The sequence below is a fragment of the Camelus dromedarius genome, chromosome X (assembly GCF_036321535.1).
Source record: "Camelus dromedarius isolate mCamDro1 chromosome X, mCamDro1.pat, whole genome shotgun sequence".
Classification (NCBI taxonomy): Eukaryota; Metazoa; Chordata; class Mammalia; order Artiodactyla; family Camelidae; genus Camelus; species Camelus dromedarius.
In genome coordinates this window covers 77,052,713-77,079,279 of record NC_087472.1, presented here as the reverse complement: position 1 = coordinate 77,079,279, position 26,567 = coordinate 77,052,713, and the positions used below count along the sequence as shown (strand labels likewise).

Here is a 26,567-nt window from a genome sequence, read left to right as displayed (position 1 = left end):
CTAGGGTTGAGGAGGGCTGGTTGAGGACGTATGTTACTAGTAGACCTTTGGTAAAATGGTAGCGGTAGTGAGAGAGGTAAAAATGAGGCTCTTATCATCTTACAGTCAACCTGTTTATTGGAGATTGGTAGATCAGACACTTTTGGGAGGCCTTGCTTGAGAGAAATCAGACACAAGCTAGATATCTGAAGATGGTGAAGCAGAGAGCACTAGAGGGCATTAGAGCTGTGATTTTGGGTTTTCTGGGTTTCCCTCATAATATGAGGCTGTGACAATTACATTTTCTAAGTCTGTAGAGAGAAAAGCAGAATACAAGGAAAGAAGAAAACATAATTCCTAAATTTAGGGTATTTTGTAGTTTTTACAGTAGTACTTGAACTAGGTTATTATACAAAGTGGCCCATGATACATTCTCAACTCCTCTCTTTGGGCCTCCAGCAGCATTTGGCAGTCATAACTAATGGACTGAGAGACCAAGATAGAACACATTTAAGCTGTGTCTGCAGAAGAACATGGGACAAGGACAAGAAACCAGAAGAAGGTCCATTTTGTACAGATGTCCAGAAGAGTGTACATTCAGGAAGGCTGCAAAAGTTAAAAGACATGCCTCACTCAACACAAGAGGTGACTAGAAAATACGCCCGTGAAGAGAATATAGGAGTTAAAAAACCCTACAATTTACTGGGTTTTTTTTTTAGTATATTCAAAGTTGTATAACTATCACTACTACCTAATTCTAGAACAATTTCATCCTCCTCCAAAGAAACTCAGTACCCATTAGCAGTCTTTTCCACTTCTCCCCTCCTCCCAGACCCTGGTAATCACATATCTATTTCCTGTCTCTATGGATTTGCTTATTTTGGCCATTTTGTATAAATGGAATCATAAAATATGCAGTCCTTTGTGCCTGGCTTCTTTCACTTTGCATAATGTTTTCAAGGTCCAACCATATTGTGCCATGTCTTAGTACTCCATTCTTTATTATGGCTGAATAATATTCCATCATATCTATATACTACATTTTGTTTGTCCATTCCTCAGCTGATGGACATACAAGCTATTTCCACTTTTTGGCTATTGTGAATAATGCTGCTGTGAACACTTGTGTACAATTTTTTTGTGTGAATTTATATTTTCATTTCTCTTGGGTGGAATCCTCCTATACCTAGGAGTGGAATGCTGGATCTTATGGTAATTCTATGTTTAACTTTTTGAGGACCTGCTAAACTGTTTTCTACTGCAGCTGCACCATTCTACACTCCCACCAGCAATGTATGAGCGTTCCCATTTGTCTACCTCTTTATCAACACTTGTTATTATGTCTTTTAATTACAGCCACCTTAGTGGGTATAAAGTATTTTCTCATTGTGGTTTTGATTTGCACTTTCCTTGATGACTAAGGACGTTGGACATCTCTTCATGTGCTTGCTGGTCATTTGTTCTAGTTCTTTGGAGAAATGTCTATTCAGGTCCTTTGCCAAATCAGCAGCTCTGTTGCAACCTGTGGGCAGGCCAAACCACAACCTCTGTAGGAATTGACCCCAAACCATCAGGATTTCATCAGTGACTGCCAGCTTCCTGAATTTGGGCCCCAGCTATTCACTCAGGACCAACCAGAGAAAGCAAAATCTGCTCCCCAAATCAATCACATAAGATGTCTCACTTCTAATTAGTCCACTTTCAGCTTTCCCTGTCAACAACCTCCAATCAGGCCTGAGAGGCTGAATATACCAAAGGACAATGGTCAGGCCATATATAAAAATAGAACTTTGACCCACAATCTGCAACACCCTGCCCAGGAAATCAACCCTTATCTCCCATAACCAGCCCAGGAAGCCAGCCTGCTGGAAGTCAGACTTGCAGGAAGCCAGATTACTAACTCTAGTGACAATCCGGGAAGCTAAACAATAACTTCTGTAACAATCAGCAAGGACTTGATTAAGAACTGACAGCTTCCCTAATTTTCGTCCCTACTTCCAACTGAGGACCAAAGGAAGAAAACCAAATATGCACCCCTAACCAATCCCATAGGATGCCCCGCTCCTAGTTAGCCTGCCTCCAGCTTCCCTACATCACCAGCCTCCAATCAAGGCACACCTGAAGCCTTCCCCTTTTTCCACTTTAAAGCTTTCCCACTTCTCTGCTGCCAACACACAAGTAACAGTGTCTGACTCTCTTGCTTTAGCAAGCTCGGAATAAATAGCCTTTGCTTTTCTCATTTGGTTGGTCATTTATTTCCACAGGGCACACCTGAAGTCTTTCCTTTTATCACTACCAAGCTTTTCCACTCCCCCGCCTGCCTTTGAGTCTCAGCCAAACACAAGTGATGATAGTCTATGCCCTTTCTATGGCAAGCTCTGAATAAAGAGCCTCTTTGTATCATCATTTGGGTTTTCTTTATTTCCACAGTAGGGGTTTCCAGATGAAATATAGGGTTTCCAATTAAGTTTGAATTTTATATAAACAACAAACAATTTTTAAAACATAACTGTGTTCCCAATCTTGCCTAATTGTGATTTGCTAAATCTGGAAAATGTATGGAAAAATGGAGAAATGTAGTCCAGCCGCAGAGACTCAGAGAGTGGTATCACATACTGACTTGCTCAACACAAGGCAGCTGAATCATTCTGTTCGGCTGAGCCCTCTGGTTTGTGAAGTGCCAATTAAATGACATTTCTGTTTTCTGTTGTGTTTTGTTGTGTTTCTGTACCGCACCAGAGTTTATCTTCCCATCAATACATGCTTTGATTTGCCTTTATCAAGCTGGGGAACTTTCAAATGATTGTCTGGGTTTTAGCCCCAGACAATACAAAGCATTTCATTCTAAAAGCCCTTTGCTCCGTGTATGTTAATTACAGTCGTTTCAGCTGTCTCTGCTGCCAGTTTCCTCTGCTCTTCGATCCAAGTGATGTTAATTCAGTCGGCCCAAAACCCTGGAGATTCATGCAGGCTTCATGGCTGGTTTATTTTTGTCCTGACCAGATGGCTCCAGGTTCCTATGACTGCACAGGAGTCTTTTGGATTATCCTGTTTATCTTTCCTGGTGCCCAAGGTAAGAGTCGATCTCCATGAAGCACATTTCTCAGCAAGTTAAGTCGTTCACCACCACTGCTGCTTGGACACCATAACCAAAGTTATTCAATTTAATATATGTTTTCATAAACTCCATAGCAACAGCTGGAAGAGGATTGTTGGTTTGTTTTTTGATGCAGCCAGTGGAAGGGAAACAGCTGGAGGGACTCAGCAGAGAGGGAGGGTTGTCTACCTGGGCCTCCAAAGTCCCCTCACTGAGTCCTTTGCCTTTAAGGAGGTGGCCAGGAAAAAGATAAGCAGTGTGTCTTTAATGAAACTAATAAATATGCAAAGGAATATGTGATGTTTAAAGAAACAATGAATTGAAACTGACAAATGCAATATTTCACTGTGAGATTGAGGAACTTAATTCATCCAAAGGGAACACTTGGCTTTTGTTTAAAAAAAAAAAATCCTCATATGTTCCTACACAATGAAAGCTCTTATATCAGTCCAGGCTAGAGCTGAGTATGCTCTGGTTAGTGTAGGTTTTGAAACCTTGAAAAACAAGCAGGCAGCCGCCCAACACAGTTTTGTGCCATTTGGACTCACATGGGCACCAGAACACATGCAATCCAGGAATTATGAATTACCATTGTCAGGGGTTTCAGTCACCAAAAAGGTTTATTGCTCAAAATGCCATGAGGTCTGACAATGAACCCTGATTGTCAGATTGTTGGTTCTCATTCCTAGATCAGTTCCACTGATAGCCTACCCCACTGCCATGCAGAACCCAAGTGGTCTCTAGAAGCAGGGGGAGCCACTTGGCGTTTCTCTTGGAAAACCCAAATCAAAAATTTCTGACTTTTGAGGTCTAGCTAGCCTACTATGTGTCTTGATTTGGCTGGCCCTGGGGAACTAAATGTTAATAAAGCAGAATGCTTGCCTCATAAACCAAAAAGAGGCTTTTGCCTACAAAAGCAATTACAACGCAGCGCTGTCCTTGAAGGGTGCTATGTAAAGGTAAAAATGTTGAGTGGTGGGCAAATGAAACTGGCAATATTTTCCCGATTTCATCTTGACGTTGAAAGCTACCAAGTGGCCATACTGCGCATGTCTGGGAGAGGTAGGATTCGGGGGGGGGGGTTGCGGGGGGGGGGTTGCGGCGGGGGAGTTACGGTGTATATTCAGCAGAAACAAAGGTAGAAGCCAGAAAAAGCAAGGAATGTTTATGAACCTGGGAACACAGTGATATTTTGCCAACATGATTACAAGGGGGGAGGTGAGAGAATAAAGAATAGAAAGGCAATGTTCACAATAGATAAACAAAATCACGATAACAACTACTCTATATTGCCTGCTTTATATTGGCACTTTGCTAAGTGCTTTTCACCCATTATCACATTTAAAGCACAGAACTCGCTGAAGTAGGTATTATTATTCACTGTTGTGGAAACTGAGGCACAGCAAACTTATACAACTCAAGGTTTCCATTTAGGGTATCAGCTTGTCACATGTGGTGCTGAGGAACTCTGTTGGTGTGATTCTGTTCCTCCACAGCTTCATGCATTCTTGCATGAACTACCTTCACTCACCTTTGCCTTTCCACAATTTATTGCAGTTGTTAATTTCCACCATGGCCACGTTCTTCAAGTACTGGTTCGTGAGTGTATTTTATCTCCCCAACGCATTTTCTGTTTCTTTAAAGGGATCACATCTGGCTTTTTGTATCTTCCCCAGAACAGGGAGCTTAACACACACGATAGTTAATTGCTTGAATAGGATTCCACCACGCATTTTGCTTAAGTTCCTTCTTGCCTGTAATGCTTGCCTAATTGAAGGCCTTTATCATCAACTTCATCTGGGAAGGCAGCTTTTCTGCATATGTGTCAGATGCTGTTCTGGGCACTGGCACTTTAGTGATTTCACTTCAATTTTCTCTGGGTTTGTGCTGTACATTCCCATTTTACAAGATGAGGAAACTGAGGCTCATAGAAGTTAGGTAGCGTATGTCAAAGAAGAACCTGAAGATGTTGTTAATTATTATCATACTGATTCACTTGAATACAAAAAAACTAATAATAGATTGATTTTATGTAACAGAGGCTTTATCTACAAGAGAGATGAGTGAGGAATGAAGGAAAACCACAGCTATATTTGGAAATGGTGAACATTGTTTGCCTCTTGTTGAGTGAGCTAGCAAGCAGCAAAGGACTAGCTGGGGTGTTCTGCCCTTGGGTAGCAGGCCGGGTCCTTAAGGAAGAGTTCAGTTGTGTATGGATTCCCCAGGAGACCTCGGGAGTTAAATTCTGAACAATGTGTGACAGGCTGTGTCTGTAGTACATCTTCCACTGCCTTCAGTTTGCACCTCCATCTCAGCTCTGCCAGCCCTGCACCAGCAACTTTCCCAGAATTTTCCAACTAGCCCACTCAGTCATTCAAGCAGCCAAGCTGGGCTGACCATGAAGGCTGCAGGTTCCTTCTGATGCTAATCTGTTAACAACTGCTTTGGGATCGTGGCTGTGCAACAACATTTTAAGAACCTGGATGTTAGATAATGGAGGAGGGCAAAGAACCTAACGATGATGATAATAATAAGAAGTCTTGGAATCCACTTCATGTCCAACTTCCTAGTTTGCTGAAGCCCAACCAAGAGGGCAATTCACATGGATTCACTTGGTCAATATTAGGTAAGCAAGTGTCTTTTTTTCAATTGAAGTATAGCCAGTCTACTTAAAATTTTTTTTATTGAAGTATAGTCAGTTCACAATGTAGTGTCAATTTCTGGTGTACAGCATAATGTTTCAGTCATACATATACACACATATATTCATTTTCATATTCTTTTTCATTATAGGTTACTACAAAATACTGAATATAGTTCCTGTGCTATACAGTAAAAGCTTGTTTATCTATTTTATATATAGTAGTTAGTATCTGCACATCTTGAACTGCCAATTTATCCCTTCCTGCCTCCTTTCCCCACTGGTAACCATGTTTGTTCTCTATGTCTGTGAGTCTGTTTCTGTTTTGTAGATAAGTTCATATGAAAAGATGCTCAATTTCACTAATTATTAGAGAAATGCAAATCAAAACTACAAGTGGCTTTTTAATTAATTGATTGATTGTTCCACTTCTAAGGTATTTATTCAGGTACAATAAGATGTGTTACCCATTGCCCAGACTCCACCTTGGCTGGTGAGCAAATAAAAATTCTATCTGATAAATTTCTACTGGTCTGTTGTACTTTGAATGCTTGAACTATTTGTTTGGCTGTTTGAGCCAGAGTCTGATACAGATTTAGGATAACATGATCTAGTTCCAGAACTCCTAGCCAGAGTATAAATCCTTGCACAAATCAGTGAAAGTGTCTTGAATATGTCCTGGTAAGATGACATGTCAAAATATTAATAAAATGAGAGCACTGGGAAGTTCTGTTTTGAATGCTTTTTTAAGGCTGAATGACTGTAACCAAACTGTAGGGCATATTTTAATGTGACAAGGATAGGAAATCCATTTGATTACACCAAAAGAAAGTCCCAGGAGTGCACACTGAAAAAGGCACAATTGTGTTGTTTGTATCATTGGCACTTGCTTGCATGTACCCATGGGTGCCTACTGTAAGGGAGCAAAATTTGCCATCCCAAAATGTGTCTCTATGGCATGAGGATTAATTTAGGCTGATTGTTTTTAAGAAACAGAAGACTTAGGAAGTCTTTCTTTTTACCTCCCCTGTAGCTGCCTAAAGAATTTAGATAAAGGGCCTATTTCCGGAATAGAGCTATCGCCAGAGATATCTGCGATGAATATGGGCTAGGTATGGTGGGGGCGACTCTAGGCAGGGCCTAGAGATCAGAGTTCATTCTGTATCCCATTGTGTGCATGGCCCAGCAAACATTTGTTACCAAACATTTGCTCTTCCACCTTCACTGAATTGCCTTCCTCCCCTTTGAAGTCCCAAACCACTACCCCCAACATCCTCTTTCATTTTTAAATTTTTTTCCCATGTACTTTGTTTTTATTTATATTTATTTATTTTTAATTGACGTATAGTCAGTTAAAATGTGTCAATTTCTGGTGTATAGCATCATGTTTCAGTCATACATATACATACATATATTTGTTTTCATATTCTTTTTTGTTATAGCTTACTACAGGATATTGAATATAGTTCCCTGTGCTATACAGAAGAAATTTGTTTTTTTAATCTATTTTATATATAGTAGTTAGTATTTGCATGTCTTGAACTCCCAATTTATCCCTTCCCACCCTCTTTCCCCCAGGTAATTGTAAGTTTGTTTACTATGTCTGTGAGTCTGTTTCTGATTCTGTTTTGTAGATAAATTCATTAGTGTCTTCTTTTTTCTTTTCTTTTTCCTTTTTTTTTTTTTTTTAGATTCCACATATGAGTGATATCATTTGGTATTCCTCTTTCATTTTAAAAATTTTTAAAATTTTAATTTCAAATTTTTTGTTGAAGTATAGTTGATTTAAAATGTGTTAGTTTCTGGTGTACAGCATAGTGATTCAGTTATACGTAGATCTATTTTTTTTTCATATTCTTTTTCATTATAGGTTATTATAAGCTATTGAATTTTTAGCTGAAGGTGGTATTTAAGGTGAGGGTTTCGGCCATTTTGGTGAGTTACTTAGTTCTCCTGGGGTCTCTCCAGTGTATATATGTTATTAAATTTTTGTTTGTTTTTCCTCCTGTTAATCATGTCAGTTTAATTCTTAGACCATCCAGAAGAACCTAGAAGGGTGAAGGAAAACTTCTTTCTCCCAGACATGTGGTACTTGTAGTTAAAAGGACCCGAAATGGTCCTCGCCAGTGCAGTTATAAGGTGCATTTCCATTGGTCTCTTCCCAGTAACCTAGTCTCCTGACTGCAAATCATGGAAGGGTGTATCTGGTTATATTCCCTTTGAGAATGTAGCTTACACCTGTTGAGTCAATGATATCATTTTGGACACTATTTGACAAGCTGGAATTATTAACAAGGTGGAGCCTAATAGAGGAGGTATCACCGCAGTCTCACAGGGTCTGGAATCATTTCCTATGAGGAGAGTCTCTGAGGATTTTGAGATGAAGATCACACCATCATCAGAGTTAATGATTAGATTTTTAAATCAGAGGAGATTAAGCTCTTCTCAAAATCAGGATGATTTTGACTTTAAAGGATCACTAGCACATTCAAGTTTGCCAAAAATTTATGGGTCAATATGGGCAAGGAAATATTTGTTTTAATGGGAGTACTATACACAGATGCTTAAGTATTTCACCTGTGAAGTGAGATTATCTATCACTAGAGAGTAATAATATGCTATCCAGATGGGGAAAACAAGATCTGTTATCTTTTTTGTTTTTGTTTTTGTGACACAGTATTAGCCTTTTGGCAAGGGAAGGCTTCAATCCAAGCATAAAACTCACAAACCATGACTAAAGTGTTGTAGGGGAGGAAAAACTTTTCCTCTGTCTTCTTAGTTCTTCTTAGGGGGCTTGTGGATTAAACTGACAAAAGATTAGCAAGAGGAAACCCAGTTTATTTCCATACATCATGTATAGACATGCGGGAGTGCTGAGTGATAAGTCGTTCAAAGGGGTGGTAGATTTGGGGGCTTATATGCTTTAGTAATGAAAAACGGGGAGAAAAGGCTCTTATGGAAAGAACAAATAGATTTCTTTAGGAAAGAGACAAATGGGTTTTTTGGAGAACAAACAGGAGATAAGTTTGTGATATTTGTTAATGCAGGTTCAAGTGGTCTTTCTGCCTTCTTCATGGCTGTGAACCTTCCCTGGAGAGCGCATTTATAGCAGGTTTACTCATGGTCTCTCTTGGGGGTAGACCCAACCTGAAGAGAGAATTTATGACAGCCTCATTTCCCAGAAATTGCTGCTTTTAGGTAATAAGAGACGCTCTGAGAAGGCTTCTTTGTGCATCTGTTGATTTTCAGTTGCCTTTAATTCAAAATAATCCTTATGTCAAAGGGACATATTTTGGCATATCTTAATTCCCTTCAGTATCATTTAGACCTTTGTGATTTGGACAATTGAATGAAATCCATTTGAAAATGTTCAAATGATTTTTGAGGCAGGGGTTCTTTATAACTTTTCCTGGGTTGTGATAATGACAGATAAGGCAAGAATTGGCCACCTGTCTTGAGTAAAGTTTCCTCACCAATATTTTTGTTAAGTTTGAACCAGTTTTTCTCTACCATTGTGAATAATTTCACAGAGAAAGCAGTAAGTGTCTGGAGATGGCCTCTGGTGACGTTAAGCAGCCATCTTGGCAATGCCAATGTCTATCATATATTTGACAGTTTTAAGCTGATCATAATTTTTTTTTCTGAGGGGGCTGATTTTCATATTTGAATAAACCATTCAGGATTCATGAAATCAGACTGAGCAAGTGTCTTCAGAATACCTCTGGTAGCAAAACCAGTAAGGACTGCTTGTTTTACATGATAGTCAGCTAGGGAATTCCCTTTTGCTTTAAAAGTATTATCTTTAGAATGAGCTTCTGTTTATAAATGATATTTCAGTTGGATATTCTATTGTCTCCAATGAATTATTACATTTCTTCCACTTTATATGGAGTGACTGAAGAAGTTAATAAACCTTTGTTTCCATAATGTACTAAAATCATGAACATCTCCAAAGATATGCCTATCAGTATAGATGTGTACCCTTTTTTTAAAATTGAAGTATAGTTGGTTTATAATGTTGTGTTAGTTTCTGGTGTACAGCATAATGATTCATATATATATATATTTCTTTTCATATTCTTTTGCATTGTAGGCCATTACAAGGTATTGACTATAGTTTCCTATACAGTAGGACCTTATTGTTTATCTATTTTACATATAGTAGTGTGTATCTGCAAATCCTGAACTCTCAATTTATCCCTCCACAGCCCCCTTTCCCCCCTGGTAACCTTAAGTTTGTTTTCTATGTCTGTGAGTCTGTTTCTGTTTTGTAAATAGTTCATTTGTCTCATTTTTTTTGATTCCACATATGAGTGATATTGGATCGTATTTTTCTTTCTCTTTATGGCTTACTTCACTTAGTATGAAAATCTCCAAATCTATCCATGTTGCCGCAAATGACATTATTTTATTCTTTTCATGGCTGAGTAGTATTCCATTGTGTGTGTATGTGTGTGTGTGTGTGTATACAACTTCTTTATCCATTCATCTGTCAATGGACATTTATGTTGCTTCTGTGTCTTGGTTATTGTAAATAGTGCTGCTGTGAACATTGGGATGAATGTTAGATGTGTACTCTTAAATCTTTAGTGAAGTGACATGCTTGTGATGTAGCTGTCATTCAGCCATCTGAGTAGAATGAGCTGCTGGTAAAGGAGCAACTTCAGTAGCAGAATATTCAGAAATTATAGCATAGCCAGCACAAAATATACCTTGATTATTCTCAAGATATGTGCCATCAACCAACATCAGATAGGGTTGTCTAGGGCAGTGGTTCTCAATCTTTAGTTTGCATCAGAATCACCTGGAGGACTTAGTAAACCACAGGTTGGTGGGCTCCACTCCTGGAGTTTCTGATTCAAAAGATCTGGAGTAGGACCCAAGAATGTGCATTTCTAAATAGTGCCAGATGATGCTGAAGGCCACACTTTGAGAACCACTGCTGTAAAGGACCATCAGTCAGGTCAGGATGAAGAATCCTTCAAGTTTAAATGGCTGCTGGATAGTCAGGAGAGTCAGTCATTCTGAAGAGGAAACAGGACACCAGCATTTAGATTAGAGCAATATTTAACAGTTTTGTGTGAAGCAGACCTTAGAAGAATTTATAGGAGGCAATGTGACCAGTTGACAAATGTTGGGTGCTGTTCTGAAGTGGTAAGGCTTCTATCCCTACGGGATCTGTAGGGTCGGGGAGAGGCTAAGAAGATGTCTTCTGTAGTTTCCACCTGTCTAGCTACTGCTCTACAGCATGGAAACAAGGTAGATGAACCTTGGCCATAGGGGCCAGAGATGTAAGTGATGGTCTTATGATAGCAACTGAATTTTGGCCAAGTTTGCTTTCATGGGAAGAGCTTAGCACAGTTAGGAATGCCCAGAGTTGGGCGTCCTGTAAGACATGCTTTGGGGAAAAAAAGGCCTGCTGTCATCTTGAACCCCAAAGCAGGGGCTCTGGGACATTGGCCTCAGACAACACATCAGTGGTTAAGATGTAGCAATAGTTCCTGACTATAAGATAATGTCTCCAGCAGCTGTTTTTCCTGAAGACCAGGGTTTCTCCCGGTATTCTAATGGTTAGAAGCTAATACAGGTATATTAACTGGTACTGATATCATGATAATGTTAACCAAACAATAATATGGATGTATCCTGTATCTTTCAGTAATAGCAAATCTATCTGATATACCTATGAATGGAGGCGATGTCATGTATACAAGTACTTCATATATATGAAGTACATTTACTACAATATATTATACTTTGCCTTACCTTTAGCAGAGGATATTATACATAGTTCCAAGCTCCTTTCCGTAGACTTCTATTTCTTTTTGAACATTTTCTATTGAGTTATAGTCAGTTCACAATGTTGTATCAATTTCTGGTGTACAGCACAATAGTTCAGTCATACACGAATATACATATATTCATTCTCACTGTAGACTTCTATTTTTAAAAAACTGGCCAGCAATATAGTGGTTCATTTTATTTGATGTACTCCTTTTAAAAATCTTTTCCTTCTGTTTCATGCAGCTTTCCCTTACCCTTCTGGTATTGTGCCTGTTGCTAAGAATCCACTTTTAGGTCATTGCTTCTAATCTGCTGTAGGAAGGAATTAGACAAACAAGCTTATTAGTGAGTGTTGTGTGTGGGAAAGAATTTCCAATCTGAATGAGGCCCCAGGGCAATGAAACTGTGCAGCTTTAGAGCATGGGTTATGTTAATGGCTGTTCCTGGGCTCCATGGCCTTGCTTGAATGATTCCTGCCTCCAGCCTTTGTGGAGGTGCCTGTCAGACCGACACCCTCAGGAGGCCATTTCTGCAAACATAAATTCCACCAGAGTCTTGTGCAAGGTCCTTTGGGAATATCAAAGAAACACATGACTCTGGATTCTTGGGAACTCAATCTAATGTTGGATAGTAAATCTTCCTAAGACCAAAGCAACATATCACACATTCATCAAATATGCAATGGTTCAGAACTGAAGGAGCACATCATAAAGATTTTCTGGAAGAGATATGTATGGAATCAATTTTCCTTTGAAGAACTGACAGATAAGCTTTGGGGCTTGTCTGGAAAGGTAAAATCGTGACTCTCATACAGATATGAAAATAAACACATGCTAAAGAATTAATTCTACTTCTATTAAAGAGAACCAGAGCCTGACAGTAGTTACAGCAATACAAACATGCTTTATTCAGGAACTATTGCATTAGAGAGAAAGAGACCTTAGTACAGAACTGGGCTCAAATGCAAATACATCAAAGACAGCGGTGGATTTATAGCCTAGGAGCAGAATGAGGGGGTCAGTGGATGGAAAATTACCAAGAGGAAACATCAAGGAGATTCTTAGTAAACCGACCTAACAGGATTCTTGCTGGAGGCAGGCCAGAGTCATGGGATATCAAGGGTAGGGGAACTCTCTAAACTGACTTAAGCAGGATTCTTGCTACAACTGGGCTATGCAGGCCCTTCAAGGATGTGGGGTCAACATCAAGGCCTACCTGAGAAGAGGGCTCAGGGAAGCCTGACCAAAGTTTGGTCAATGAGAGAGTCTTTGTCACTTCTATGATATGAGAGAACCAGACAGATATTATGACCGGTTCAAAGCAAAACTCAAACCAGCACAGATTTATATGAAGTAAAAGATTGTTGAGATGAATTGCAAATGCCCCCCAAAATGGAAAAAACATTTTTTCCATTGGTTTTTCCATTTTGGGGGGAAGGAAGCTAATTAGAATTACTACCAAACAGTTTACATATCTATCAGTTACCTATAGCTTGCAAAGAATTGCAAAGTAGCTCAAAGACAATGAACAGGGCTAGACTCACAGAAGGATAACCCTGGATGGGCATGCTGTAGGTGACTCAGAGGTTACCAATGAAACACAAATATTTCTCTACAAGGCTTCTGGCCAGGTGAATGGAGGTGTGAAAAGCAGGGCATGCAGAATAGGAAGAAGACTAGGAATTCAGGAAGGGTAAGGAAGTCCCAAAAGTTTAACCATTTGGTTGGACTTGCCATATGATCAGCAGGAGACACAATGATTTTTTTTTTTTCCAGGGTGACAGAGAAGGTTTGATTTTAGATTCTCTAATTTTTTTTAAAATTGAGGAACACTTGATTTACAATATTATCTTAGTTTCAGGTGTACAACATAGTGATTCAATACTTTTATAGATTATACTCCATTTAAAGTTATTATAAAATATTGGCTATATTCCCTGTGCTGCACAATACATCCTTGTAGCTTACTTATTTTATACATAGTAGTTTGTACAGAGTCTCTAAATCTTTAATGCACAGAATTCCAGTGGGTGCATATTTGATCCTAATAGCTTTAGGATTCCTATCAGCTGATTTTAGCAGCTTCTAGTTCCTGTGGCTACAGACCTTTTCACTGAGGCAGGTCTTCTCTGAAGTTGTTCATAGTGAGGTTTTTTGGAAAACTTTGGATCGCTTTGAACTGTATAGGGGATGGGGGAAGAAAAGAAGGAGATGAGAAATTTGTATATTTTATCTTTCTGTGTTGGCTTTAATTTTTAAAATAACTCTGTCCTTTTCAATTTCCCTTTCAGGACAGTTTTTCCTCTGCACTCTCTTTTCCTTCGTCATTTGAATGACTACAGCTTTGCTCTGGTGAATCAAAAGGAGTCGCTAGAGTTTCATGAACCACCTGCGGAAGCTGAGGGACCAAGTTACAGAGGAGAGGGCCCCTGGGGGGCCATAATGAGGTGAGAAAAGGAATGGAGACACGGGTAAGCATGGTGGGGGGCAAGAGGATGTGAGGGGAGATAAAAAAGACAAGAGAACTAGGAAGGCTCATCACAACAAATAGTTTAGTGGGAGCCAAAAGTTCCACTCCTGTGAGAACAGGCCCCTACAAATTTTGCTCAAAAGCTCCCTGAATGCAGCCATAGGGAGGAAAAAGGTTTTCTTGACCCTCTTAGGATTCCTGGCTGGGTCTGAAAATTAAACAATAAAGATAGTTTAACAGGAGAAAAGCATGCGCATTTATTTAATATAAGTTTTATGTGACATGGGAGCCTTTGGAGGAAATAAAGATTGGATGAAACAGACCTGAGGATTTTTATGCTGGGCTTGATGAAAAGTAGACAGTTGTGGAGGAATATGATAGGTCAAAGAGTGAGTATAGTAAGCTGGGGGAAACTTAGCAAGGCCCATTTTGATTTTTCTCTGTGTCCCTTTGTCTTCAGAGATAAGGATGCTCCTTTCCTCTGAGTGTATCTGTGGCACCTCAGACATGAGGGTTTTGTGACCTGTCTCAGTGAAGAAAGATGCACGGAAGGTGCTTCTGCTCTTTTCTCAAACTCCATCAGCTAAAATATTCAGTATGTCAAGGTACCATATTTTGGGATAGCGTGTCCTGATCCCTATCACCGTCAAGAATCTTTGTTCCTCTTCTTATTAAGAAATACTTTTATTTAAAAATAATTTTTATATTTTCTTCTACAATAGAATTCCCACAGCCCCTTTAGGTTTTATAGCATCGAGAGGATATTTATGAACACTCATTCGGTCATTTTTTAAAAATGAGACACAATTGACATATGATGGTATGTATGTTTAAGGTATACAATTGATTTGATACACTTAAATGTTGCAACATGATTACCACCATAGCATCAGCTAACACTTCTCTCACATCACATAATTATCATTTCTTTTTTTGTCATGAGAACATTTAGGATCAGTCTCCCAGCAATTTGAAGTATACATAATACAGTATTGTTGACTTTAATCACAATGCTGTACATTAGATCTCCAGAGTTTATTCATCTTCTAATCATAACTTTGTACACTTTGACCAACTTCTCCCCAATTCTCTACCCTCCTAGCCCCTAGTAACCAACATTCTACTCTCTGTTTCTACAAGTTTGGCTTTTTTAGGGTCCACATGTAAGTGAGATCATATAGTATTGGTTTTTCTCTGTCTGGTTTATATCACTTAGCATAATGTCTGCAAGGTCCATCCATGTTGTTGCAAGTGGCAGGATTTCCTTCTTTCTTGTGGCTGAATAATATTTCATTATATTAAAGGGGAGCAGAATATGCCACCCCAAAATGTGCCACACTGTGGATTATTTTAAGCTGAAGGCAATCAAAACCCAGCAAACTCAAGAAAGTTTTTTTTAACCTCTCCTTTAACTGCCCAAAAGGATTTAGATAGGGGACCTGGTCCAGAAAGAGCGCTATTACCAGAGATAGCCTTTTATCTGAAAGACTTACCCGCATAGCAGGGAAAACATCTGCTTTTCTTATCATCCTGTGAATTGCCTTCCTCTCCTTTGAAGTTCCAGGCCCCTATCTAATTCCTTAGCTCTGGATGGCTAAGGACGTCATTCGCCTTTCTGCATTTTTTATGGGATTCCTGTATGTCTGAGATTAAATTTGTTTTTCCCCTGTTAATCTGTCTTATGTCAATTTAATTATTAGACCAGCCAAACAACCTAGAAGAGTAGAAGCAAAAATTTTTCCCACCCTTGTAACATACACACACACACACACACCGCTCATATCTTTATCCATTCATCTACTGGGGTTTTTTTTGTTGGTATTTTTTTGTTTTTGTTTTTTTGGCAGGAAGGAAATCGGGTTTGTTTGTTTGTTTATTATTTTTAATGGAGGTACTGGGAATTGAACCCAGGACCTCATGCATGCTAAGCATGTATTCTACCACTGAGCTATACCCTCCCCCTATCCACTCATCTATTGATAGGCACTTAGGTTGTTTTCATATATTGGCTATTGTGAATAATGCAATAAATATGGGAGTGCAGGTACCTGTTCAATATCCTATTTTCATTTCCCTCAGATATATACCTAGGAGTTGGATTGCTGGATCATAGAATAGCTCTATTTTTAATTTTTTGAAGAATCTTCATTCCGTTTTCTATTGTAGAATGGTGGCCATACCAACAGTGTGCAAGGGTTCTCTTTTTGCCACATCCTCACCAACACTTGTTGTCTCTTGTCTTCTTGATGATAGCTATCCTAACAGGCATGAGGTGATATCTTCTTGTGGTTTTGATTTGCATTTCCCTGATGATTAGATGTTGAAGATCTTTTCATGTACCTATTGGCTATTTGGGTCCCTTCCTTGGAAAAGTGTCTGTTTTGTGCTTCTGCCCAATTAAAAATTTTTACTTATTTTTAAAATTTTTATTAAATTTTGTTGGTGGGAGTTTATTAGGTTTAATTAATTAATTAATTAATTTTTAACAGAGGTGTTCGGGATTGAACCCAGGACCTCGTGCATGCTAAGCCCTCTACCACTGAGATATACCCTCCCCATTTGCCCATTTTAAAATTGGATTTTTTTGTTATTGAGTTGTGTGAGTTCTTTATACATTTTAGATATTAACCCCTTATCAGATATATGGCTTAAAAGTATTTTCTACCATTCCATAGGTTTCCTGGGTCATTTTTGGTTAGATGGTATTTCTCCTTTCTTTATTGTGAGTAGAGCAGGAAAAGCAATATGGAGCTAAGATATAAAACCAGAAGGCTCAAATGCCACATTTGTGTCTCTGGCTGTATTTAGGCCATCGTCACAGAGCGACCTTGGAGTTCAGATGACACCTGATAAATACTACAGTGAGCTTCAATTTGAGTTCAGAAGTGACAAAGACTCTTTCTGTGATCAAACTGTAGTCAGGCTCCTCTGAGACCTCTTTTCAACTAGGCCTTGTCCTTGGGCCCTGTCTTCTGCCTGCTTAGTCCAGTTGTAGCAAGAATCCTACTAAGTCAGTTTAAAGATATCCCTCACCCTTTATATCTGATGACCCTGGCTTGCCTTCACGTAAGAATCCCGTAGAGTTGGTTTAGCAAGAATCCCCCTAACCTTGATGTCTCCTCTTAGTAATTTTCCATCCACTGACCCCTCATTCTGCCCATTGGCTATAAATTCCCACTTGACCTTGTTGTATTCAGAGTTGAGCCCGATCTCTCTCCCCTATTGTGATAGTCTTGACACTTGATGGAGTCCAGAATAAGCCACTATGGCATAAAAATTGTTTTGAAAAAGAAGGCAGTTGAATTCTTGAAATCTCTTATCTGCCTAAAAGAAGAGCCTTCCCAAAGAACTAAACTGTCATAAATCCTCTTTCTGAGAGCAACCAGGGAAGACTGACTTTTATCATCAAAGATGAGAAGCTGCTGCATCACATAAACAGTATTTTACAAAACTACCATGTCTCCCATCTGTTCTCCTCAGGGCCTTTTTCTCTTTCCACAAAGTTATTTTTTTCCCATAAGTTCCCTTCTTCCTCTCCCCTTCCCTAATTCTAAATGCCTCCTCAGATCACATTTTTCTGTGAATTCCTGTATGTACATACATGAATTTAAAAAATAGGTCTTTTCTCTTGCTAATCTGTTATAGGGGAGGAAAAGTATCTGTTTCTTTTACCCATCCTAGGTTCATTGGCTGACATCTTGCAAATGAGAGTGAAAAAAAGGGCAGATTTTTCAAAACTGAAGTATAATCCAGTTACAATGTGTCTGTGAATTTCTGGTATACAGCATAATGTTTCAGTCACACATATACATACAAATATTCATTTTCATATTCTACAAAAGACAGATTAACAAGAGAAAAATAAACAAGTTTATTAATGCATGCTTCATGTACATAAATGGGACTACTCAGTGATGAGTAACTCAAATGTGTGTTTAGAACTTGGGCTTATGTAGCATCTTAACAATCATCTTAACATTTTAGAGAAGCGATGAGACAAAGGAAAAGGACCTTGAGTTTCTAAGGGTGGCAAATTGTGAGAAGTTAAATATATGGGGGAACTAATGGAAGATAAGGGCTACTTAGTAAAATTTGTTATGTAGATCCCTCTGCTGCCACCTCCGGGATGATAAGGGTGTAGAGTTATCTCCAGTGATTGATTAAACTTCTGTCCCTCCTAGTAGAGAGATGGTGGTGGTGGAAGGTTGGGGGGGTGCCTTTACAAATTTATGTCCTACTTTGGAGCAAAGATGAGGAAGGCAGAAAGCTTTTCTTGTACCTGCTTCTTCTCAGTTAACTTCAGTTCAAAATGATCCTTATACCAAAGTGGCATATTTTGGGGTTGCATACTCCGCTACTTTTTTTTTTTTACTGTCTTGTGTCAATTTGCAGGTTCCCAATCACTTAAACTAAGAGAACAGAGGAAAAGTGTTTACTCCCTAATATAAATATTGCAATAGTACCTTATAAAATCTTCCTTACCATTTTAATAAGTGTCAGAATCATTTTTTCCCTTTAACAGAAAGGCTTTTTAAGGGTGCACAAGTTACCTTCTGCCTTAGCCTCTTCATTTTCCTTAAAAATTCCTTTAAAATAAAAGCTTATTGTCCTATCTCTGCCATTATGCTACTGGGGGCAGTAGCTGTGTGCTGAGATACCCTCATGAATAAAGGCTCCTCCCCACCTTTCAGGAGCTTCCCCTGTATGACAGACAGACTTAACAGTCACAGAGAGAGAATTTCATTACATTAGGGTAAAGTGAATAAGAAAAAGATACGTATAGGATTTTCAGCCAAGGCTCTTAAAGGATGTGACATTCACAATTGACAGGTTGGAAAAAAGGAAAGAGCATTCTACCAGGAAAGTCATAAAGTCTTGGAGGAAAGAAACAGCAATAGTTTTCCGAAGCCCAAACTGATGGTACTTGGCCAAACCACATAGGTATTCCCAGCACTTATGTGTGAGCATTCAGAAGGTGGTCTGTGGCTCTCAGAACCTTGGTGAAGAAAGAAAATTCTCAAGTTTGAAGACTTTTAGATTTTAAATCCAGTGAGTGCCAAGCCAGCCTATCTGCTACATCCTTGCTCTCCTAGGAGAAGAAAAGCATCATAGCTAAGAAATGGAGCTAGGACTGCACCAGACAGTTCCCAGGTGGGATAGTCACAGACGGGTCTATGTTCACATCTGGCTGGTACCTGGCTCATTACTTCAGGGGAGAGGCTACTGCACACATGTGCATCTGATAGTGAATCTGGACCTGCCCCAGCAGATTGCCTGGGCAGTTACATTTTTTTGGATGGTATTTTTGAGTAGAGTGAGGAAGGAAGAAAGGGAGATATTTTGTTAATTGCTGAACATCCTGAATAGTCCATATTTCTAGTCAGTATTCACTAATTTTCTTATTGCTAAAATTGTCATAATAGCCAACATTTACAGACTGCTTTATATATATTATCACATTTATTGTAAAAGAAATAAAAAACATTAATGACATTTGAAAAAAATTGAAGTATAGTCAATTTACAATGTTGTGTTAGTTTCTGGTGTACAGCATAGTGATTCAGTTATACATATACATATATACTATTTTTCATATTCTTTTCCCTTATAGGTTATTACAAACTATTGAATATAGTTCCCTGTGGTATACAGTAGGACCTTGTTGTTCATCTATTTTATATATAGTAGTTAGTATCTGCAAATGATGAGCTCCCAATTTATTCCTTCCTACCCTCTTTATCCCCTGGTAACCATAAGTTTGTTTTCTATGTCTGTGAGTCTGTTTCTGTTTTGCAAATAAGTTCATTTGTGTCATTTTTAAAGATTCCACATATAAATGAAATCATACAGTATTTGTCTTACTCTGTCTGACTTACTTTACTTAGAGTAATACCCCCCAAGTCTATCCATGTTGCTGCAAATGGCATTATTTCATTCTTTTTTATGGTTGAGTAATATTCCATCGTATATATGTATACCACATCTTCTTTATCCAGTCTTCTGTTGATGAACCCTTAGGATGCTTCCATGTCTCGGCTATTGTAAAAAAATGTTGCTGTGAACATTGGGGTGCATGTATCTTTTTGAATTATAGTTTCCTCCAGATATATGCCCAAGAATGGGATTACTGGGTCATATGGTAAGTCTATTCCTAGTCTTTTGAGGAATCTCCATACTGTTTTCCACAGTGGCTGCACCAAACTGTATTCCCACCAGCAGTGTAGGAGGGTTCCCTTTTCCCCACACCCTCTCCAGCGTTTATCGTTTGTGGACTTTTGAATGATGGCCATTCTGACTGGTGAGGTGATACCTCATTGTAGTTTTGATTTGCATTTCTCTGATTATTAGTGATATCAAGCATTTCTTCATGTGTCCATTGGCCACCTGTATGTAATGACATCTTTTTAAAGGCATATTTGTAAGTTTATATTAATAATGTTACTCATTATTTTGCCAGTGTTTAATATAGAAAGTTTCTTGATAAACTTTTCTTAAGGAGGGGGAAAAAAAAGAAGGGATATTCTAGAAGGAAAGTCTTTGAAGCAAAGTCTTGGAGGAAAGAAACAGCATAATGTGTTGGGAGAATTACGATGAATCCAGTATAACCATTAAAATAAATCACAAAACAGGGAATTCCTGGAGATGGTAGTGAAAAGCAGAGAAAGCAAGGTCCTGGGAGTCCTTGTGTCCCAGGCTTGGGCTTTCACTAGTAGCCAGTGAAAGGTTTTCTGGCTGTAATGTGGATGAGAGATTTAAGGGGGCTGTGCTGGTTATCCTCCACGTATTACCCAGCATCCACTTTCTGCTTCTTCTCTGCCTTGCTCTGTGCCCAAAGGCTGAGCCCTCACAGACTGCATCCCCTAGACTCTCAGAGTTCTGGTTACCTCTAACTGCATAACAAACCACCCCAAACCTAGTGACATCAAGTGATCACCATCATTTATTTTTTTTTCTCTTCCTTCATTACTTTTATTTTTTTTCACCATCATTTATTATTATTCTCTCTCACAGATTGGAGAGTTGACTGGACTCAGCTAGGCGGTCCTCAGTTGGGGATCTCTCATATGGTTTCAGACAGACAGCTGGCTGTTTTTGGAGTCATCTCGAAGGCTTCCTCACTCACTTACTTGGTGGTTTGTGCTGGCTGCCAGCTGGGACCTCTGTAGGGGCTTTTGCCAGAATACAGCCCATACCTGGTCTCTCTAGGTGGCTTGGGCTTCCACATAGCATGGCTGGATCCCAAAAGTAAGCATCCTCAGAGAGAGAGCCAGGCAGAAGCTGTATTGCCTTTTATGGTCTAGCCTTAGAAATTATGTAGCATCCTTCCACTACCTTTTATTTGTTACAGATGAGTCATTCAGGCCAGTCCATATTTAAGTGGAGGAGAATTAGACTTCACCCCTTCATGAGAGGACTGCAAAAGAACTTGAAGATGTTTTTTAAACCACTGTATCCTCTAACTGCTGCTTGATTTTGAACAATGCATATATGTTGGGGTGGGGGGAGAAGTGGGTACCAGTAGATCAGAGTGTGTTTAGAGAGAAAGAGAGTTTGTGGTTGTCTTTCCTCCACTCCAACTCCCTCCATGCCTAGCTGTGGATCCATTGGTGGCCATGGTTCTCTCCTTACAGCCCCAGCTCCTGTCTGCTGGTGCTTCTTTGCCCACTCCAGGTCTCACTGGGTTCCAGTAACACCTTTTCCTCCTCTTGCCCTTCTGCATCTAGGGATAGTAATGGCTTTTCCCTGTTGCTATTCCCCAAATGTCTCATCATCCTTAATTTGTTCCTTTAACTCTGCTAAAATCTCTGTGAATGGACCATTAACTCAAGTCTTTCTATTTAAACACTTTGAACGAACTTTCTTTTTTTTTAATCACCATGAAGCTGACTAAGGGGCCAAAATGGAAGTAGAGAGACTAGTTGGGAGGATGTTATAATAAATAGTACAACTGCGAGATGATAAAAGGCCTGAGAGTAGTGGATGGACTCTAGATGGACTATTAAAAGGTAAACCTTGCAAAACTTTATGACAGATCATAGATGATAGGGACTAGGTACTGTAAATCAAATCTATAAGGGGTATATGACAAGAGAAGCAGATAGAAGATTAGCATAGATCAGACAATTACCAGAGGTCAATGTTTTGGAGGTCACATGGCAAAGGTGATGACCCCAGGAGCCAGAGATGCCTACATAACCACTGATCCTAAGCCAGAGATTTTTGACTCAATCTTGTCTTCTTGTTACAGTTTCAAGAATTAAATGAACTAAGTCACACAAAAAAGCTGTAAATATTGTAAAGCACTATATATGTGTGAAAGGCAGTGGGAGTTAATATTACAATTATAATAATCATTGTAATTCTTTTTTGTTATTTGGCTAGATTATGTTGATCATATACACAAGGGAATTTGAGCTCAGTTGAAGAAGTGATAGAAATAATATTTCCCTATGGCTCTTTTGCTTAAACTGGAGAGATTCTCTAATTTACAATCCCCTCTTTTCCACAAATCCTCATTTTTGTGTCTCTGTCTACTCATTGTCACTACATACCATTCTTTGTCTTTGAGGACGGGGACAATAACAGATGATCCTCCACCATTGTGTTAGTGTCCTCGTAATTTTTAAACCACATTCGATGGGGTGGATGCTGCCTCTGAGTGATGGTGACTAAGCAACTCGATATTGTACTAAGGAGGAGCTATAGGCTGGTCCAAGGTGAACAATCAAGCAGATAATGCAGAGATGGATAATCCAGGTAAAATCACCAATCCCTATATATTTTTCTCTTTTTTAATATTGAAGTATAGTCAGTTTACAATATTGTGTCAATTTCTGGTGTACAACATAATATTTCAGTCATACATGTACATACATATATTCATTTTCATATTCTTTTTCATTATAGATGACTGTAAGATATTGAAAATAATTCCCTGGGCTATACAGTAGGACCTTGTTGTTTATCCATTTTCTATATAGTAGTAGGTATCTGCAAATCTTGAACTCCCAATTTATCCCTTCCCACCCCTTTTCCCCCCTGGTAACCATAAATTTTTTCCTATGTCTGTAAATCTGATCTGTTTTGTAAATAAGTTCATTTGTGTCATTTTTTAAGATTCCACATGTAAGTAATATCATATGATGTTTGTCTTTCTCTTTCTGACTTACTTCACTTAGTATGATAATCTCTAGGTCCATCTATGTTGCTACAAATGGCATTATTTCATTCTTTTTAATGGCTGAGTAGTATTCCATTGTATAAATATACCACAACTTCTTTATCCAGTCATCTGTAAATGGACATTTAGGTTTTTTCCATGTTTTGGCTATTGTAAATCATTCTGCTGTGAACATTGCCCAATCCCTATATTTTGAATTGTGGTAAAGTCCACATAACATGAAATTTACCATCTCAACTATTTTTAAGTGTACAATTCATTAAGTACATTCACATTGTTGTGCAACAGATCACCAGAATTTTTTCATCTTCCCAAAGTAAAACTCTGTAGCCATTAAACACTAACTCCCCATTCCACACACCCCCGCCCTGTCCCTGGCAATCACCATTCTCCTTCCTATGAATTTGATTACTCTAAGTACCTCATATAAGTGGAATCATACAGTATTTGTCTTTTTGTGACTCTCTTATTTCACTTAGCATAATGTCCTCAAGTTTCATCTGTGTGGTAGCATGTGTCAGAATCTCCTTCCTTTTTAAGTCTGAATAATGTTCCATTGTATGTATATACCATATTTTGTCTCTCCGTTCATTCTCAATGGATACTTGGGTTGCTTCTATCTTTTGGCTATTATGAATAATGCTGCTCTCAGCATTTTATAGGGTCTCTATCCCAAGGTTTGCATGTGATGTATTTTTGGTCTGTGTTTAGGTGTTGAGTCTCTGAGATCTTTGAGGGTCTATATTCCATGGTATGACTCTAAGATATTTAAAATCTTTTTCAGGGTATGAGGTTTGAAAATGCTTTGATGATCTGTGTTCTAAGGTTTGAGTCTGAAGTAATTAGGTTCTGAATTCAGTGTATGTGGTCACTGAAATCCTTCAGAGTCAGTGTTCTATATGATTTATTTGGGAGGTCTAGGTTCAAGGTCTGAAATCTTAGAACTTTCAGACAGTCTGTCCAAATTTGATTCTGAGGTGTTTGGTGTGGGAAGTCAGACTGAAATCCTTGAACTCTCTGAGTATCTGTGCTCCAGAGTTTGAATCTGAGGTGTGTGGGGTTTGTGTGCAGTCCATGAAATCTTTGAGGGTCTGTGTTTCAAGAAAGGAGTCTGAGGTATTTGGGAGTCTATGTTCAGGGCCTCCTATCTCCAAACTCTTGAAGGCTCTGTCCCATTGTAATGGTTCAGCTATTTGAGCATTTGTGTTCATGGTGTGAGGTCTCTGAATATTTGAGGGTTTGTGTCACAAAGTTTGAGTCTGGGGTATTTGCAGGTCCTGTTCAAGGTGTGAGGTCTCTGAAATTTTAGATGGTCTACGTTCCAGGTGTGAGTCTGAGGTATTTGGGGTCTGCTTTCAGGAAGTGAGGTCTCTGAACTCTTGGAGGCTCTCTTTCAAAGTTTAATCTGATATATTTGAGGTTTCTGTTCTAGCTATGAAGTCACTGAACTGCAGGAGGTTCTGTGTCCCAGGGTTTGAATCTGAGGTATCTGGGGAGTCTATATTCAGGATGTGAAGTCTCTGAACTCTTTGAAGCTCTGTTCCAAGGTTTAAATCTCAGGTATTTGGGGTCTTTTTCAGGTTGTAAGCTTTCTAAACGCTTTGATGATCTGTGTTCCAAGGTTTAACTATGCGGTATTTAGATGTCTCTGTTCAGTTTGTGAAATCCCTACATTTTTTGAGGATGTGTGTCCCAAAGTTTGCGTCTTAGTTAACTAGGGGTCCTAATTCATGGTGTGTAGTAAGTGGATTCTTTGAGGGTCTGTCTCAAGGTCTGAATCTGAGGTACGTGGGGGTCTAAGTTCAGGATGTGAGTTCACTGAAGTATTTCAGAGTCTATTTTCTAAGTTTTGAATCTAAGCTATTTTTTGTTTGCACCCAGGTTTTGAGTTCTCTGAACTCTTTGAGGGTCTGTGTTGCCTGGTTTGAGTCAGAGATAGTTGGGAATTGGGTTCAAGTTGTGAGGTTTCTGTATTCTTCCATGGTCCATCCTACGGTTTGAGCCTGAGACAATTCAGGGTCAGCATTCAGGGTTAGAATTCTCTGAACTCTTTGAAAAGTTCAGAAAACTGTATGTTTTAAGTTTTGAGGCATATGTGTTTGGTGAAATCTGGTCAGAATGTGAAGTCTGTTTTAATGTAGGTTTTATTATAATTTGGGTATGGTAAGGCCAACAGATAGGAAATGACTGCCACTGAAAAGATAGATTGTTATACTCACAGATTTCAACGGAAGGGGGCATGCCATACCTTGGATGCCACATAGGAAGCACCAGGGTCAGTCAGAAGGCAGAGGGAGATGGGAAAATTGTGGACAAGAGTCTTGATTGTGGTTTTCATAGGAAGGAATGGGCTAGGCAGGGTAAGCAGGCTTAGAGTTGGTTAGTTTGAAGAATTTCATTGGGCTCTGGGTATAGAGGCTATCCCTCATTGTCTAGTACCTGGCCCTAGGTGATTAGGGCAGGGGAATAGTGGTCTGGAGTGTGAGACCCTGATAGAGGAGGTGGTTGAAGTGTCAGCTCTGGATTAGTTGGGTTGTATTTGAAAAGCACTCTCTAGGGTGAGTTGATTTTATTTGTTTGTCTGTCTGTTTGTTTTGTTTTAACTATTTCTAGGACTTGATCAACCCTGGGAGGGACAGTCCCTCTAGGGTCAGCAAGGCCCCAGCTATCAAAGCATCAGAATACAGAAAATAAAAGACATGGTTAATACAAGGTCTCTGGAATCTTTGAGGGTGTGTATCTCAATGTTTGAGTTTGATTTATTGGGAGCCTTATTATTGATGTGAAATCTCTGAACACACTGACAGTCTGTGTCCTGTGGTTTTAGTCTGAGGTGTTTGCTGTCTGTGTTCAAGGCTTGAAATATCTATCTCTGAGGATCTGTGACCGAAAGTTTGGATGTGGCGTATTAGGGGGTCTTTGTTCAGGATGTGAGGTCTCTGAAATTTTTGAGGGTCTGTGTCTCAAGTATTAAGTCTGAGGTGTTTGGAAGTCCATGTTCTTGGTGTGAGGTCTATGAAATTTTTGTTGTTTTGAGTCTGAAATATTTCAGGTTCTTCATTCAGTGTGAAAGCCTCTTAATCTTTAAGTGTATTTGTCCTCAAGATTGAGTTTAATGTATTTGATAGGGTCTCAGTTCAGAGTCTGTGTTTCCTAAATGTTTTGATGATCTTTGTTCCAAGGTTTGAATTTGAGGTATTTGTGGGTCCTTGTTCAGGGTATTAGGTCTCTGAACTCATTGGGGGTCTGTGTTCCAATGTTTGAGTCTGAGGTATTCATAGAGTTCTCATTCAAGATATGAGACCTCTGAAATCTTTGAGAATCTGTGTTTCTAGGTTTTACATGTGAGGTAATTTTCAGTTTGTATTCAGTATGTGAGGTTTCTGAAATCTTTCTGGGTCTGTTCCAAGGTTCAG

General features: G+C 39.1%; 1 long non-coding RNA gene across 1 annotated transcript in view; it reads left to right on the top strand.

Annotated features, from left to right (window-relative positions):
• Positions 1 to 26,567, top strand: part of LOC116150707 (uncharacterized) — a 57,679-nt gene that overhangs the window by 16,766 nt on the left and 14,346 nt on the right. The window contains exon 2 of the long non-coding RNA XR_010379401.1: positions 13,792 to 13,947. This is a non-coding gene — a long non-coding RNA (uncharacterized LOC116150707). The remainder of the gene's footprint in view (positions 1 to 13,791; positions 13,948 to 26,567) is intronic.